The 15,354-nt window shown below is 56.3% G+C and overlaps 1 long non-coding RNA gene across 2 annotated transcripts; it reads right to left on the bottom strand.

Annotated features, from left to right (window-relative positions):
* Positions 1-563: 563 nt before the first annotated feature.
* LOC118546119 (uncharacterized) lies at positions 564-2,689 on the bottom strand. Of its 2 annotated transcripts, XR_013443568.1 has the most exons (4): positions 2,437-2,689; positions 1,925-2,177; positions 1,147-1,245; positions 564-905 (listed from the first exon to the last, which is right to left on the bottom strand). It is a non-coding gene; the product is annotated as an uncharacterized LOC118546119 (long non-coding RNA). The 2 variants fall into 2 exon arrangements; XR_004922447.2 differs by lacking the exon at positions 1,147-1,245.
* Between the last annotated feature and the right edge of the window lie 12,665 nt (positions 2,690-15,354).

Genomic DNA, 15,354 nt, shown 5'->3' with positions numbered 1-15,354 from the left:
CTGAGGGGACAGCATCCACTGAGGACCAGACGGGCGTCGGTCAGCTGGTGACCGGTGGGGGACTCCGTTCCTGCTGGTGGTGGACAGTCCAGGGGACGGTGACCGGAGCGATGACACTGCCTCTCACCCTGGAGGACGCACGGAGTCACCTGAATGAGACTGGACAGTCCTTGGAGCTGACCCCGTCCCTGTCTGTCTGGTGCCCGAGGTGGGTGGCCTCAGTCGGGCCCTCTGTGACCTCAGACTCTGCCTCCGACAGCTCAGCCCGGGCCCTGCTAGCACCAGCAGCACCTCTGTGCAGACTAGAGAAAGGCACCTGCTCCCGGGGACACCTAGCTACCTGGCCCGTGCACCACAGGCCCCTCCTCAGCCCCCTCCTGCCCCCTCCTGGGCATCCTGAGCAGTGCACAACCCGCACCACCAGCCTGGGCGGCCCTGACTCAGCCCTTGCAAAATGGGCTTGAAGCAGCTTGAAGGTTGAAAGCACTCCAGCCCTTCCTTCTAGAAATTCATCCCAGGGAAGTAATCAGGAGTGTGTGCCAAGATTTATGATCATAGCAGTGTTTATAATGGTGGAAAAATTGGAGACAATCTAAATGTTTAAAAATAGGGCTCCATTAAGTAAATTATTGTACAATATTCTCAGAGCATTCCAGCATGCATTACAAATAATGCTCTAATGTGCACAAGGACGTCTGCACAAGGACATTCATTGTAGGCTTATTCGTTGTAACAAAAGGCTGAAATAAACGTCTGTTGATAGGGAACCACCTGAATCGCTGGGCGTCTGTGCATCGGGCTCTGCCGTCTCCCCACAGCGAGGGCGCTGCAGCCTCACGACGTGGGAGGACCCTCGAGATGTTTATGAAATGCCCAGAAGTGTGCTACCATCTGTAGAAAAGGCCCTGGAGGTACACGTGGAGGCGTGTGAGCGTGTTTGTGCTTAGACACGCTCTGCGGAGGCCAGCAGCACACTCTGGCCCAAGTCCCTGCACCGGGTCCCCCTGGGACTCTTTTTAACCATGAGACTTAATTTGGGGAGGAAGTAAACCAAACATAACCTAATATGCAAAAATAATGGGGTGAGCGCATCTTGATGGCTTGGGGACGTGCCCTCTCTGGCCCTGCCAGATACGCCCCACTCACCTGAGTTTCCCACCCCAGCCCTGGAATCAGCTCTTCCTCCAGGAGCCCCGGCTGCTTGTCCTCCTGGACCAATGGACACGCATGCCCAGTCCCTCCTTCCTGTCCGTTGAGGGAAGTGGCACATCAGTGACGTTAGGGTCAGAGACAGAGGCCAAGCCCTGCTCCGTCCCCTGTGAGTGGGTTTGTGTGAGGCCACGTGACAATGCAGGGGGAGGATGGGGCACGGAGGACCCTGGCCCATGAATACCACGGCTGCACGGGGCTAAAATGGAAGTTAAGTCAGTTTATGGAAGATCAAATGTGCCTTGGATCTCACACTCTGAATTTGGGGCTGGGACCTCTCCCTCCCAGGAGCTCCCTGCAGGGCTGGCTTGTCTTCCCTCCCAGTCCCCTCCTGGGCTCCGGGCTCCACCTCCCACCTCTCCTCTTGTGCCCTCTGGTCATGTCAGCCCCCGGGGCCACCCTGGGGTCCCGGGAGATCCGCAGCCCCCACTCCAACCACAGGGGCCTCCCAGCGAAAGCTGCCTCATGGTCTCCGGACACAGGCCGTTGGGGTTGGCTAGCTCACCATGAGCTGTGGACAATTCCATGGGCACAAAGCTGGCCCTGGGTGTCACCGGCATGCCCAGAGAGGAGCTGTCTTGGGAAGGACATAGGGCCTTTTCCTGAGCAGCCCCATCTCTGGGCACAGGTAGAGGGAAAGGCTTCCTCCTAGAGGTGTGTCTCTTCCCTGTCCCCAAATACCCTGCCTGTCCCCAGATCATCCCGCCGCCCTCACCTGGCAGGTCCTTCCTGGGAACACCACCTTCTCTGTGCTCTGTGCAGCGCCGCAGCCCTGGCTTCCAAAACCGCATCTCTCTGCCTTCACTTGGCAGGGACTCCCTGCAGATGGGAGGAAGCACGCCCCCAGGACAGGACTTGAGAGGCAGGGGAGGAAGAGCCTGTCCGGGGAGCAGGATGGAGACTCTAACAGCTTCTGGGCCGGCCCTCCTCCTGCCTTCTGGGGTCAGTGCCAAGGACCGGGCCATTTTCTGCAATTGAACAGATTTTTCTGTGACATTTCCTTGATCATGTGTAAATATGTCCCCAATTGGGCACATTTCAAGCTCTATTTAAAGTGCGCTGGAGGTGAACCTTGCTCACCAGGCGGCGAGGACCCGTGGGCGGGGTCTCCCGTGCTCCCCTTTCCAGGGCGGGAGGAGACCCCCTTCCAGATGACCCCGGTCAAGGGCTGTGGCTCGCCGTGTTTGATTAAACCAGAGGACTTAACTGCCGCGTTCGTGTTCTCACCCAGCTGTCCACGCGGCGGTCTCCGGTCTCCGCGCAGAAACCCCGCAGGTGACCAAGCCCAGATGCGCCGGTCCAGGCTCCTCGCTGGGAAGCGCCGGAACCGGGCGGGCCAGCTAGAGCAGGGGTGCATCAGCTTACAGGGAGGGCACGGACCGCAGTCCCCTCCCCCCTGCGGGTGGTGATGTCGTCACCGCCCCTCCCCCCAGGGAGCTCCAGGGCGGATGGTTACATTCTTGTCATCACCAGCACGACAGAGGAGGTGGTACAGGATCCTCCCAGGGAAGACCCCCCCCCCCGCGGGGAAGAACGTGCCACTTACAGCCCCGCCCCGAGCTTAGCCCGGGGCGAGCCCGCCCTTCCCCGGGGGGGCGGGGTGGGGGAGGGGCGTGCTGCCTCCAACAGGTGGGCCGCCGGGAAGGGGCAGCGCGTCTGCAGAGCCGCGCCCCCACGGACCGCGCTCCGCCCGCTGCTCTGACCCATCGTGGGGTCCACAGGCAATTATTTACGAATCGCCAAGTGTGAAAGTTTGGGAACTATGGTTTTTGACACATGACACCTGCTGGGGGAGTCGCGCTCAGTGACCCCATTCCCGCCGCGGGCCGGAAACACAGCCGGACTGAGCAGTGCCACCATCCTGAGGGTAATGGTCTGCACTTGGCGGGCGGCGCGGCCGCTGCTGGCTCCCTGGGGCGTGTGAAGGGCATTTGCTGCACAGAAGGAAGGAATCTAGGGTTCCGGCCGGCCCTCCCTGTGCCATCAGGAAGCTTTCTCTCCCTCCCTCTTAGCTCCGCCCACCTCTGCGTGGGCCTCAGGCTCAGGCCCCACACGGGGTCCCCTGACAGCCCGAGGTCCCCTCCCGCCATGACCTCACCAGCTCTGGAGGACCTCCTAACTCGCAGGTGCTCAAGGAAGACCACTGACTCCTCCAATAGCGCCTGCAACCATCCCAGTAGGACTTTGATTGGTCCACATTAGGTCGCATGCCCAAACCCCAAATATGCGGTGGCCAAGGATGCTGTGCATTATTATGTGACCCAGGTCACACAATTCACATGTAGGAAAAGGCAAGGGCCCTACACAGACCAGAGGGACTGACAGCAGGGAGGGGTCAGCCCCCAAACGGAAGGCCATCACCAGAAGGGACAGGAGTGCTGGAGAGGAAAACCTCGGCTGCCAACTGTGGAGAGTGACCTTCACTGAAGACCGTCTGGCGCTCGGGGTCCACGGCTGCGCCCCCTCCCCGCACGACCTCTCTGGTCTCCTCAGACTCCCACTGGCCCAGGAGAGAGTCTGTCTAGCGAGCGCGGGAACAGCATCCATCAAGCGCACGCCCTGGGAGAAGGCGGAGAGCCTGGTGTCCGTGGGACCCCGGGGACACAGGAAGGCTTTCGGTGCAGGAGGACCGGGGGCCGAGTGGCGGCTGCGGACGCGGACTCCTGATGGAGCTTCTGTCCGTCCCCTCACTCGGGGCCCAGATCCCCGGGGCGGCAGACGCAGCAGGCCCTGGTTTTGCTGCCCTGAGCCTGCTGTCATTTGCTGCCCGGGGATCAGGCTGCAGCTGGTTCCCGCGTGACCCCGAGCCTGCAGACAGCGAGCGGACAGGCGCTCCCTGACATTCCCTGACACACCACCAGCCGCGGCCCGGGGTCTGCGCCTGTGCACTCGGGGCAGGGGGAGGGAAAGCCGGGATCCCTGCTGCAGCCCGTGGCCCCGTGGCCCCTACAGGCTGGGGGCTCCGGGAGAGGCGGCAGGACCCCGGCTCTGGGGCAGGAGGAGCGGAAGGGCCAGGCTCCGAGGTCGGCGGCCCTGGGACCTGGGGCAATGAGGCCACCGCTGGGCTCTCAGTTGACCCCCCTGTGCCGTGGACACGGTCCTCAGGCTGGCGGACTGACGACCTGGGTGGAGCCGGGGAGGTGGTGCGGACACATGGGCGCGCTCCTCGGTGACAGATGGCACAGTCCCTGTGAGTACTGATGTAGCCGCTGCTCTGTGGGCTGTAGGGTCTGAAACTCCTCCGTGCATGCACCTTCCTACCTGTCCTCAGGCTGCGCCTTGTCCCCCAGGCACCCAGGGCTCCCTGCTGGTCTGGCTTCCTAACCCCTTCACCACTGGGACACTTTCCTGCCCGACCACCCGACCATGCCCCCTCGCAGCCTTGCTCCCCAGAGGACGGGGTGGGGGCCCAGCTGGGACAGAGGGATGGGGCCAGGACCCGGATGCCTCCGCGGGAAGCAGCTGCTCCCAACGCAGCCAGGGGGTGAGGACAGGGGCCCTGCAGACAGACAGGCAGGCAGACAGACAGACTGGCAGGCAGAGGGAGACAGACAGGCAGACAGAAAGACAGGCAGACAGCCAGGCAGATAGGCAGACAGACAGACAGACAAACAGGCAGGCAGACAGGCAGACAGAAAGACAGACAGGCAGGCAGACAGACAGGCAAACAGGCAGACAGCCAGCCCTGCTGAGGACCCGCTGGGCTTCCTGCCAGCCATGGGGCCCGGAGCAGCTCAGTCCCCATTCAGAGACCTGTTTGCTGGCCTGGGAGCTGGGGGTCAGCTGGCGTCCCCTGATTTGCTGAGACCCCCCCTTCCCTGTCCCCCACCCCGTCCCTGGAAGAAGCCCCACGCACCTGACTCTCAGGGCCTGTGGGAGGGGGTAGACTCTGCACCCCCCGGCCTGCAGCCAGGATCCGAGGGGACCCCAGGCCTGCGCAGTCGCTGTGCTCTGTGTCCTGGTCACAGGAGGGGCTGGGGATGGGGCCCCACCCAAGCGGGCCCGGCAGATGGGGTTCCAGGATCTGGGACGTGGGAAGGTGGGCGGGGAGGGCAGGGGCGTCCTGGGCCGGGAGGGGACATTGCACCGGGAGGGGAACGTCCCGTGCATGAAGACAGCGCAGGAGGGAGAGAGAGGATGTGACACGGGGACAGACCGGCGGAGCCGCCCCGCGCACCCCGCGGGCCCGCAGACGCGAGGCGGCACCCCGCCCGCCCTGCACCTGCCAGTCACGTGAGCGCGCGGTCCTGGGCCTCGGTCCCTGCGTTCGCGCCTCCGTGGCTCCCGCCTGCCTGGCGGTTGCGGGCACTTTAGCAGGACGAGAGGCTCCGAGTCCCCGGGGCCCCGGTGCGGGTTCAGCTCAGGCCCCCAGCACGTGCGCTCCGCGCTCCCGCGGCCGCTGCTGGCCGGCCACGCCTGCTCGGAAAGCCAGCGGGCCCCGCACACAGTGACTCTGCGGGAGCCGCAACTGTTTTCTGAGCTTGAACTTTCAGTGGCAGCTCCTCGGGGCCCGTGCGGTCGTCCACACAGTCCCGTGATGAGAGAACCCGGCTCGTTTCCCTCGGGCTGCGCCTGAGTGTCCCTGAGCACCTGGCAGCGCCGCCCGGACGCGGCTCCTCGTGCGCAGAGCCCCCGGACCGAGAGCCTGCCCAGCGTCTCCCCGGACCGCGCCCGGGGGCCCTGGGTCTGGCGGGGGCGGCTCACGCACCAGGGGCCCCGCCCTCCGACGGGGCACGGGGGAAGGGGGGAAGGAGACATCATTCATTCGGTTCCTCAACACATGTTGGTCCAGTCCCTACCTTGTGCCAGCCACGGTTTCATGCCCTGGAAGCTCAACCTTCACTAAAACAACCAAACCCCAGCCCTCCTGGAGGTTCTATTCAAGGGACCAGACAGACATTTATTTCATAAAACACACAGTGTCAACTGGCGGCTGGAGTTCTGGGTCAGAATGAAGAGTCAGGGAGTGCAGAGGAGGTGGAGGAGGCAGGGCTGCCAGGTGCGGTTGGCCAGGTTGTGCACTGCCCAAGTCTGGCAGTACAGTTCCCATCAGTCATCCTAGAGCCATGCCCTCACAGGGACGGGTTCCCAGCAGATGGCAGTAACATGTCTGAGGAAGGGCCTACTTGTAATTTGCCCAGAGCCATGTCCTGGGCTCACAGCCGTGGGAGGAGTGGGGGGCGGGGGGAGGGGCGGGGTCCTGTCAGGATGACACAGAGTTAGGAATGTCACTTCCAGGCAGCTCTGCCCCCCTCAGACAGCTCCTAAGCAGGGCCACCACACGTCTGGGCCTCCAGCAGACTCAGGATGGGCCACGAACTCAAATGTCCTCGGTGCTGAGACAGGAAGAGCACTCCAGGGGGAGGGGACCGCTCGTGCAAAGACCCCGGGGCAGAGAGACAGGTGTCTTAAGGACACAAGTGGCCAGTGTGGCAGGAGGGGGGTAGAGGAGGAGGATGTCAGGAGGTGGGAGAGGAGGTACCTGTGTCCTGATTCACAGGTCACGGGGAGGGGTTTGGATTTTATTCTCAGTGTATTCCGGAGCTACTGACTTAATTGTTAAGATCAGTGCTGCTGTGGCAGTGATATGGGCTGGGAGGGGCGGGAAGCAGGGATTTCTCATTTCTTCACTAATTACACCTACTTAAACATCATTAAACTATGCAGACGGGGCCGATTCTATTTCATGGGCACATCGCACGGGAATGAGTGGGGCATAAAGCCTGTCGTGCTCACGTCGTGTACCCCACGGTGTGGGTTAGCCGTCGTGATAATGACGTTGTAAATTCTTAGGCAGAGTCTGCAGGGGTCCCATCCGCAGCCGGTTTTGGGGGTGTTTTCCCTGTTCTGTGCACAGTAACAGTGGGAAATGCTGTCGGTACGTTGTGATGCTTAAATCACGGTGATGTTTGCTTGTACGCTTGCTTATTATAGAAAATGCTAAACTGTCTCTTTTCCCCCTACAACGGGGCATTGTCTCTATTCCAACCTGGTAATGGGCTTTAACGAGCTCATATTTTTGTCATCGTAAAAGAAAACAGAATTGACTTGTCCTAACGTCATGAGTTTGGAAAATCCTGGAGGTGATGAGGCGGTGAGGGGCAGCGATGCCCACTGCCTCCCAGGTTCCTGTGCGGAGACGAGAGCTGGCCTGGGGCCCCAGGTCCAGTGTGGAGGTTGCCTGAGTCTGATGGGCTCCGATGGGCCCCCTGCCCAGGCCAGAAGCCGTCCTCGTGGCAGGAGGATGAGTCCCCCACTGCTCACACCTGAGCCCCATGGGCTTGCATGGACACGGACCAAAGCCCACCCTGAGCTGAGAGCAGGGCCCAGAGAACAGCACCGGGACAGGGGCCCCTTGCTGGGCTGCCAGAGGGGCAGACGTCCACATGGCTCCCCACCGAGAGCTCCATCCCGTGTCTACACTGGGCCGAGGTCCCGGGGGCGTGGTTTCACCTCTGCCCCTCCCACGGACCCCCAAGAACATGGCTCTGCCAGGACCTTGCTTTGCCCACGCCCTGAGCCAGGCACTGCCCTCCCCCTGCATCCCTCTGGGCTCCCGGTCGTGCCTCACATCAGGTGCGGGCTCCCCAGCAGAGAGGTGGGACATGGTGGCCCGTGCAAACCCCAGCAAGGGTCTCGGTGGGTAATTCTCCTGTCAGCCCAGCTGGGCTGCGGGTCCCAGGTGCGTGGTCGATGTTTCTGTGAGGGCGTTTCTGGATGAGGCTGGCTGTGATGTCAGTGGAAATCAGTAAAGCAGGTAGCCCTCCCTAATGGGTGGGCCTCATGCAATCAGGGGCCGGCCTGGAATGTGCCTGGGGTGGGAAGGACTCACAGGGAAGACTGTGCAGCCCCCCACCTCTGTCCCCCTCTGGACGGCTCCTCTGGAGCGTGATACCTCTTGTCATCCATCAACACCCCAAGTCCTTCTTGCCGTTTCTGCTCTGGCTTCTCCCAGAAGGGATGAGATCCTCCCAGCATTACGGGGTTCCGGGAAACGTCTCAGATTCCATGCATCCCAACACCGGGACCATCAGGACACGCAGTTCACAGGGTGAAGGTCCCTGCGTCCAGGGGCCGAGTGGGCTTTCTCCGGGTCTGACTAGGGCTGTGATTTTGTGTCCAGCTGTGTGGGCAGAGAACGTTTCTGAAGCTCGCAATATTTTCACAAAAATTCCTTCCCAAAATTTATGAGCCTGAGCAACACATTCATTTTTGTGACACAGAATGAAATAAGGCATACATTTTTCCTGTTTCTTTTTTAATTCGCTGGGCACCATGTGCATTACTCCAGCTTGTCAAAATGTTTTAATTCATGAATGTTTTCAGAAAAGTGTGTGATTAGCACGAAAATGGAGGAAGGTGCCCCCTCCTGAGAATAACCTTGGTGATGATTCCTATTTGTCCTTGAGCGGCCATTGTGGGAACAGGAGAGCCAGGACGGAGGGTGGGGCAAGAAGGTGCCATCCTGGACTGAGAGCCTCCCAGCTGCTCTGCTCACCTGTGTCCACAGACCTGGGCTCAGCGCTGCCCTTGGCTCAAAGAGCTGTCAGGGAGGGGGGTGTCATTGGCAGGGGGAGGGACAGCCTGGTCAGAGGACCCCTAGAGCTTCCCCCAACTCCTGCAGGAACCCTGTCTGCAGCCTGCAGGCCTGGGGCCCCACAAAGGCCTCGGCACAAGGAGTGGGTCCTGGAAGGGCCCCAGATGTCCCCACCCCATGTCCCAAGAGCCCCCAGTGACCCCATCCTCACCTTCACCTCCCTGGGGGTCAAATCAGCCCCAAGCTGCAGAGCTTTCCCCTAACGACCTGGAGGAGCCCCCACCACAGCCAGCAGAGCTGGCCTCTGAAGAATGGGGTCGCCAGGGACAGGAGCCCAGCTCCCCGCTGCTCAGTCAAGGGCTTGCTGATGGGCAAGTGGAGAGCAGATGCCCCCTCACTGGTTGGGACTGATGCTCTCCCTTCACTAGTCACCACTGGCTCTGGAGGAATGTGCCATCCTCTGACCAAGACGGTGGCCCAGGCTGGGGAGGAAAGATCCCCCCGTGTCCGTGGCTGCCCCTGCAGACCCAGACGCTGACCCGACCGCAGGGGCTCAGCGGAGGGCAGCTCGGGGCGGACGCACCCGCTGGAGAGCAGCAGCCTCTGTGCGGGCCCCCTCTGAATGCGGCATCTCTGGCTGCAGAGCAGAGCACCCCCACTGTGCCCGGGGGATTCTTCAGACTTCCCCAAGCTCCGCCCCTCCGGCCCCTCCCGCACACTGGAAAGAGCTCCCGTGGGCCCGGCAGTGATGGGGCACCCCGCCCCTGACCTCCGGGCAAAAATCAGCCCGCTCGCAAGTGCCTCCGGCTCGACTCCATCTCCTGGGCAATGGGTTAAATTGGAACCTCTGCCAGGAAAATTACTTCATTTAGACTTTCTTTCTCCTGCTGGGTGTCTGGTTTTACAAAGCCTTGTCCTGAACTCGATTTGGCAGAGAAACGTCCACTGGTTGCTGGAGAGAGCAGAGCGGAGGTCCAGAGAGAAAGCTAATTTCAGAGCCTTGGGGTAACTGGAGACTGCGTGGAATCGGCACAGAGAAGTGAAAAGACAAAGGGCAGGCGAGGAGGAGGCCTGTCTGGTGTTTAACAGACAAAGGTGAGGTGCGCGCACTATCTGCGGGGCCCCCACGCCCAGCCCCACGCAGAGCGAGCACCTGACGGGAAAGTGCCCAGGCGTTAGGAACAGGCATTCGTGGAAAAAGATCACCAAGTCCAACTGAACACAAGAAAGGATGCCCCACCTTCCTGATAACCAGCAGGCTCTGACCTTTCTGCCCTCCCAATCCACACTGGTGTAGTTGGAGTGTAGACGTGAGCCTCGGACACCAGCCCCACTTCCCTTGCAGTGGCAGCTCCTGTGACCCCCGCAGAAATGCCCTAGCAGGTGGGCACATTAGTGGCTCATTAACAAAGCAATCCATCGCCTGTCTTCTGATGTCAATTCCTGACTGCCCTTAGCCAAGTACAATGCGAGTGCCACTGATCATGGTGCTAGCGCAGGAAAGAGAGATTGCAGATTAATGAGTCTTCTCAGGATGCTGGGCCAGTTGGGCCCTTGGTTCTGGGTCAAGGGATCCACCAGTGTCTCCTCCTTGCCCAGGGGATGTTCATGCCCCCTGTGGTGGACTCCTGTTGAGGAGAAGCTGGGAAAAGAGGTGGGGCTCAGCTCCTGTCTTATATAGAGGTGTCCAGGACAAGAAGGACAGCTGCTGGGTGAGGGAAAGCTCCATGTCACCAAGAATGTGAGATGATAATAATGATGGTAGTAATAGTAGGCACACCTTATCCTCCATGCCCTCTCATGACTCCATCACAACTCCTCCTGTCCTTGTCAAGAGATCCCATCATCCCCATCACTATCACCATCACTATCACCATCACCATCACCACCATCATCACCATCACCACCATTATCACCATCACCACCATCACTATCACCACCATCATCACCATCACCATCATTACCACCACCATCACCATCATCATCATCACCATCACCATCATCATCATCACCATCACCACCACCATCACCATCACCACCATCCCCATCACCATCACCACCATCATCATCATCACCATCACCACCACCATCACCACCATCATCATCATCACCATCAACACCACCATCATCACCATCACCACCATTATCATCATCACCACCATCACCATCACCACCACCATCACCACCATCATCACCATCACCACCATCATCACCATCACCATCATCACCACCACCATCACCATCATCACCATCACCATCATCAGCATCATCATCATCATCACCATCACCACCACCATCACCACCATCATCATCATCACCATCACCACCACCATCACCATCACCACCATCCCCATCACCATCATCACCATCATCACCATCATCACCACCACTATCATCACCATCACCATCATCACCACCACCATCATCACCCTCATCACCACCACTATCATCACCATCACCACCACCATCACCATCATCACTACCATCACCATCACCATCATCACTACCATCATCATCACTCTCATCATCATCACCATCACCATCATCATCACCATCACCACCACCATTATCATCATTATCCCTATTTCACAGCTGAAGAAGCCTAGCCACAGGGAGCTCAGTGATCACCACATGATAAAGCAATGAAATTGCTCCAAAGCACACAAAATCCCCCTTGCCCTTTGGTTTTCCTGGGCCAACATGAGCAGTGGTGACCCTAAGCTGACCCAGCCTCTTGTGGCCAGTGGAGGGGAGGAATGGGAGGGAGGGTTCACCTCCATCCTTTCAGGGCATGACCTGGAAGTTCCTCCCATGACCTCTGCTGACAGTACATTGTCCAGGACTGGTCACATGGTCACCAGCAATGAAGGCTGGGAAATGGAGTCTTTGTTCTGGTCAACCATGTGCCCTGATCCCAGTGGGGTTCTAATCCCCAGAAGGGGCAGATGTGGAGGGAAGAGGATGGAGCCTGTATTTCTAAGTTCCTGGTGAGCTGATGCTGCTGGCCCACAGACCCCAGTCTTAGTAGCAAAACTTTAGGGGTCAGACATCCCTGCGTTCTTTCCCTGGGACACCTGCTGAGGCCCATGGGAGGTTCCCATTTGGTCCTATGACTCATCAGTACCCAGGGGCCACTCTGCAGAGCCTTCTGGTTGACCCCTGAGGACAGACCTGCACAGTTCCGTCAGCTAAGTAGTGTAGCATTTCCTGTGGTGCACACCCCCCAACCCAGGATGGTTGCGGAGTCGCCTGGTGACTGTTTTCCAGACATTGATCTGATATGTGTTATGAAAGCAAAGAGCTGGCTTAGAAAAGGGGCAATTTCTCCTGTTGATATCAAACACATGCAGTGCATCACCAAGCCTGCTCGTTACAATTTCAAATGTTCTCAGAGAGGGGAACCTATAATCCTCTCCAAATTCTGCCTCAAACTTCAGAGAGGCATGAAACTGAGTCCCAGCATGGGCACATGAAAATGCTGAGCCCCAGCATGAGGGCAGAGGACCCCTGTGGCATTCTGGGCAGAGAACTGTATGCCTTCAGCGTGCAGACCATACGGGGAAGGATGGGGCCACATTGAACAGGACGCCCCACCTTTCTCCATTCATCCCCACAAATGTTGGCCAATCCCCAGTGAAGTGGGACAGAGCACCCTCAGTGCTAATTCCACAGGACTCAGTGCTCTGCAAACACAAGGGTGTCAGGTGGCTGCCCGCTGCCCCGCTCTGGCTGAGTCGGGGGAGGACACACAATACTGTCCTGGGATTCAACCGTCCACACTCGGCTGTAACCACTTGGAAGGACTCACTGAGCCGGATCCAGCCTCCGGCCATCACAGTGAGGTGGGGCAGCTTCCCCCGTGCCCCTCCTCCTATGATCACACTATTCCACAAACAGTGGGGTCAACCCACAGCCGTTAGGACCATCCAGTCCCATAGGGTGAACCAGAACAACCCGGACGGGTCATCATGTAACCGAATCTTGCAGTTAACCCCTGGAAGACACTTAATTCTGTTTTTTCCCTCCAGGCTATCATTAGTTCTGTCAACATTGTTGTGGATACCCTAAATCTCACCTCCCCTGCCCGCCCACATGTGAACATTTCTCCAGGGTCGATTCCGAGAACAGGAACTGGTGAACCACCGGGCGTCTGTGGTTTCTGTTCTAATAGACACGTTGCTCTCCACAAAAGGCTATTCAACCTTGAAGTTCTCACCAACAGAATACAAGAGCCCTGTTTCCACATTTGCACCGAGTCAACCATTTTAAATGTTTGTTGGCCGTCTGTAATTTCTTTCCCGTGAATTGTGTGCTGATATCCTTTCCTGAGTTTCTGCCGGGCTGCTTATCTTTCTCAGATTACCGTATGAAGGCGATTACACATTGTACATGTGAACCCCTCCTTACGTGTTGTGTGAATGTTTTCTCCTAGTGTGTGGGTAATCTCCTAGCTGTATCTTCAGTTATACAGAAATGTGAAATTTTGGTGTAGTCAAGCTTATGTGTTCTTTATTTTACCTTTCTGAATTTAAAATTTTTAAAAAATTCAATTAACATATAGTGTATTATTAGTTTCAGAGGTAGAGGTCAGCGATTCATCAGTTGCATAGAACACCCAGTGCTCATTCCATCACGCGCCCTCCTTCATGCCCATCCCCCAGTGACCCCAGCCCCCAGCCCACCTCCCCTCCAGCAAGCCTCAGTGTTTCCTAAAGTTAAGAGTCGCTTTCTGCATTTTTTTTTTTTCTTGTTCAAGGTCTTTTGCCTCTCCAGGTTACATTTTCTTATATTTTTGTCCAATTTTTTTTATAGTTTTGTTTTATATTTAGGTCTTAAATCTATCTTAAATTACTTTTGGAAATGATGTGAGGTTGAAGATTAATTTAATTTTATTTTCCCACAATAATAGACAACTATCTCCACACCATTTATTGCCATCAGTCCCCTGTGGATTCGAAATACCTCCTTTCTTGTCTATTAACCTCACATATGCTAATGTCTCTGTTTCTGGACTTTTCTTTATATTCTATTGATCTATCTGCTCTGCTGATGTCCACTCTTGTTTTATACACAATGCCTTTGTTTTGTATATAACGCTAGGAGAGAATCACCACTTTCTCCTTCTCGTCTTCCTTTCTTGTCTTTACTATTCTTGCACTTTTTCTTCAAGATGAATTTTAGAATACATTTGTCAACGTCCCCGAACCTTTGCATTGAGGTTTTGATTGGCGTTGCACTGGAGATGCGCATTAAAACGGGAAGGATGGTCAGCGATAAAATTTTGAATCTTTCTGTTTAGAAACATAGCAAATATCAGCTTCCTTTTGTCAGGGCTGTTTTACAGGCACCTTCGTAAAATCTCACATGTTCGCCAGGCTTACTCATGTACGTTAAAGGTCTTGCTGCTATTGTAAAGGGAAACTTACTTTTTCTGTTGAATCTTCTAGTTACTGCTGATCATGAAGACAGCTTTTATTTTTGTATTTTGAATTTTCCTTTAAGTCCTAAGGATTTGTGATGTTGATTAATTGGGTTTTCTGTGTACATAATCATACATTCTGTAAATATGGATGATCATATCTCTTTTTTTCAATATTTACACATTTTTTTCATGTCTCGTGTTATCCACAATCTCCATCCGATATTGTTCATGACAGTGATATCAGGCATCTTTACTAGGTTCTTGAATTCAGTGGGACCCAGCTTCTTCTTTTTTTAAAAAAGTATTTTATTTATCTATCTATCTGTTTATTAGAGACAGAGAGAGCGCGAGGAGAGAGGGGCAGAGGGGGAGGAAGGGAGGAAAGGAAGAGAATCTTGAGCAGACTCTGTGCTGAACTTGGAGCCCGATGCAGGGCTCAATCTTATGACCCTGAGATCATGACCTGAGCCGAAACCAAGAGTTGGACGCTTAACCAACTGAGTCACCCAGGTGCCCCCAGTGGGACACTTCTGATCCTTCTCATGAATATGACAAAAAATGAGTTTCTACAAGTTGTCTGAATGTTGCATGTTTATAAGACCCTGGTTAGTATTCTTGGTCAGTGTCTCTAAAGGTTTTAAAAATGATATATCCAATTCCTAAACAGATTAAAAGGATGTTGGAATAAAGTCAACCAGAGCTGCTGCCCAAGCATCCCACCTACGTTCCTAACTCTGGGAAAGTAAAGAAGGTAAAGAACAGCTTATCTCTGGGGGAAACTAAGTGAAGAGAAGCCCTGGATTACCTTTGAGCCTCTACAGCCCCCATAACTCTCAGGCCAGAGCCACGGGGAAGACAAATGGAAATCCGCCCAACACTGATCAGCTGACACCCTCTCTAACCCTCGTTTCAGCTCCGAAAGCCAAGTGTTATGATGTCACTGAACAGAGGAGGTCCCTGAGTCTCAAGAGGTGTGAGACGGTTTGGCCAAGACTCACGGCCAGTGAGATTTGGAGATGGGGCATACACCTGTCAGGACCATGGTTCTTGCCAGCACAGTGTGGAAGGAAGTGAGGAGTGTGAACCACGGATGGCATTTATGGAAAGTAACTAGGCATTATGAATAAAATTAAATAATTAACCCTAAACAGAATTCACTCAGGTGGCTCGTGCTTTTCACATACCT

This window comes from Halichoerus grypus, chromosome 13, assembly GCF_964656455.1.
Source record: "Halichoerus grypus chromosome 13, mHalGry1.hap1.1, whole genome shotgun sequence".
Taxonomy (NCBI): domain Eukaryota; kingdom Metazoa; phylum Chordata; class Mammalia; order Carnivora; family Phocidae; genus Halichoerus; species Halichoerus grypus.
Note: the sequence above shows the minus strand (reverse complement) of the source record. Positions and strands in the feature narration are given on the sequence as shown.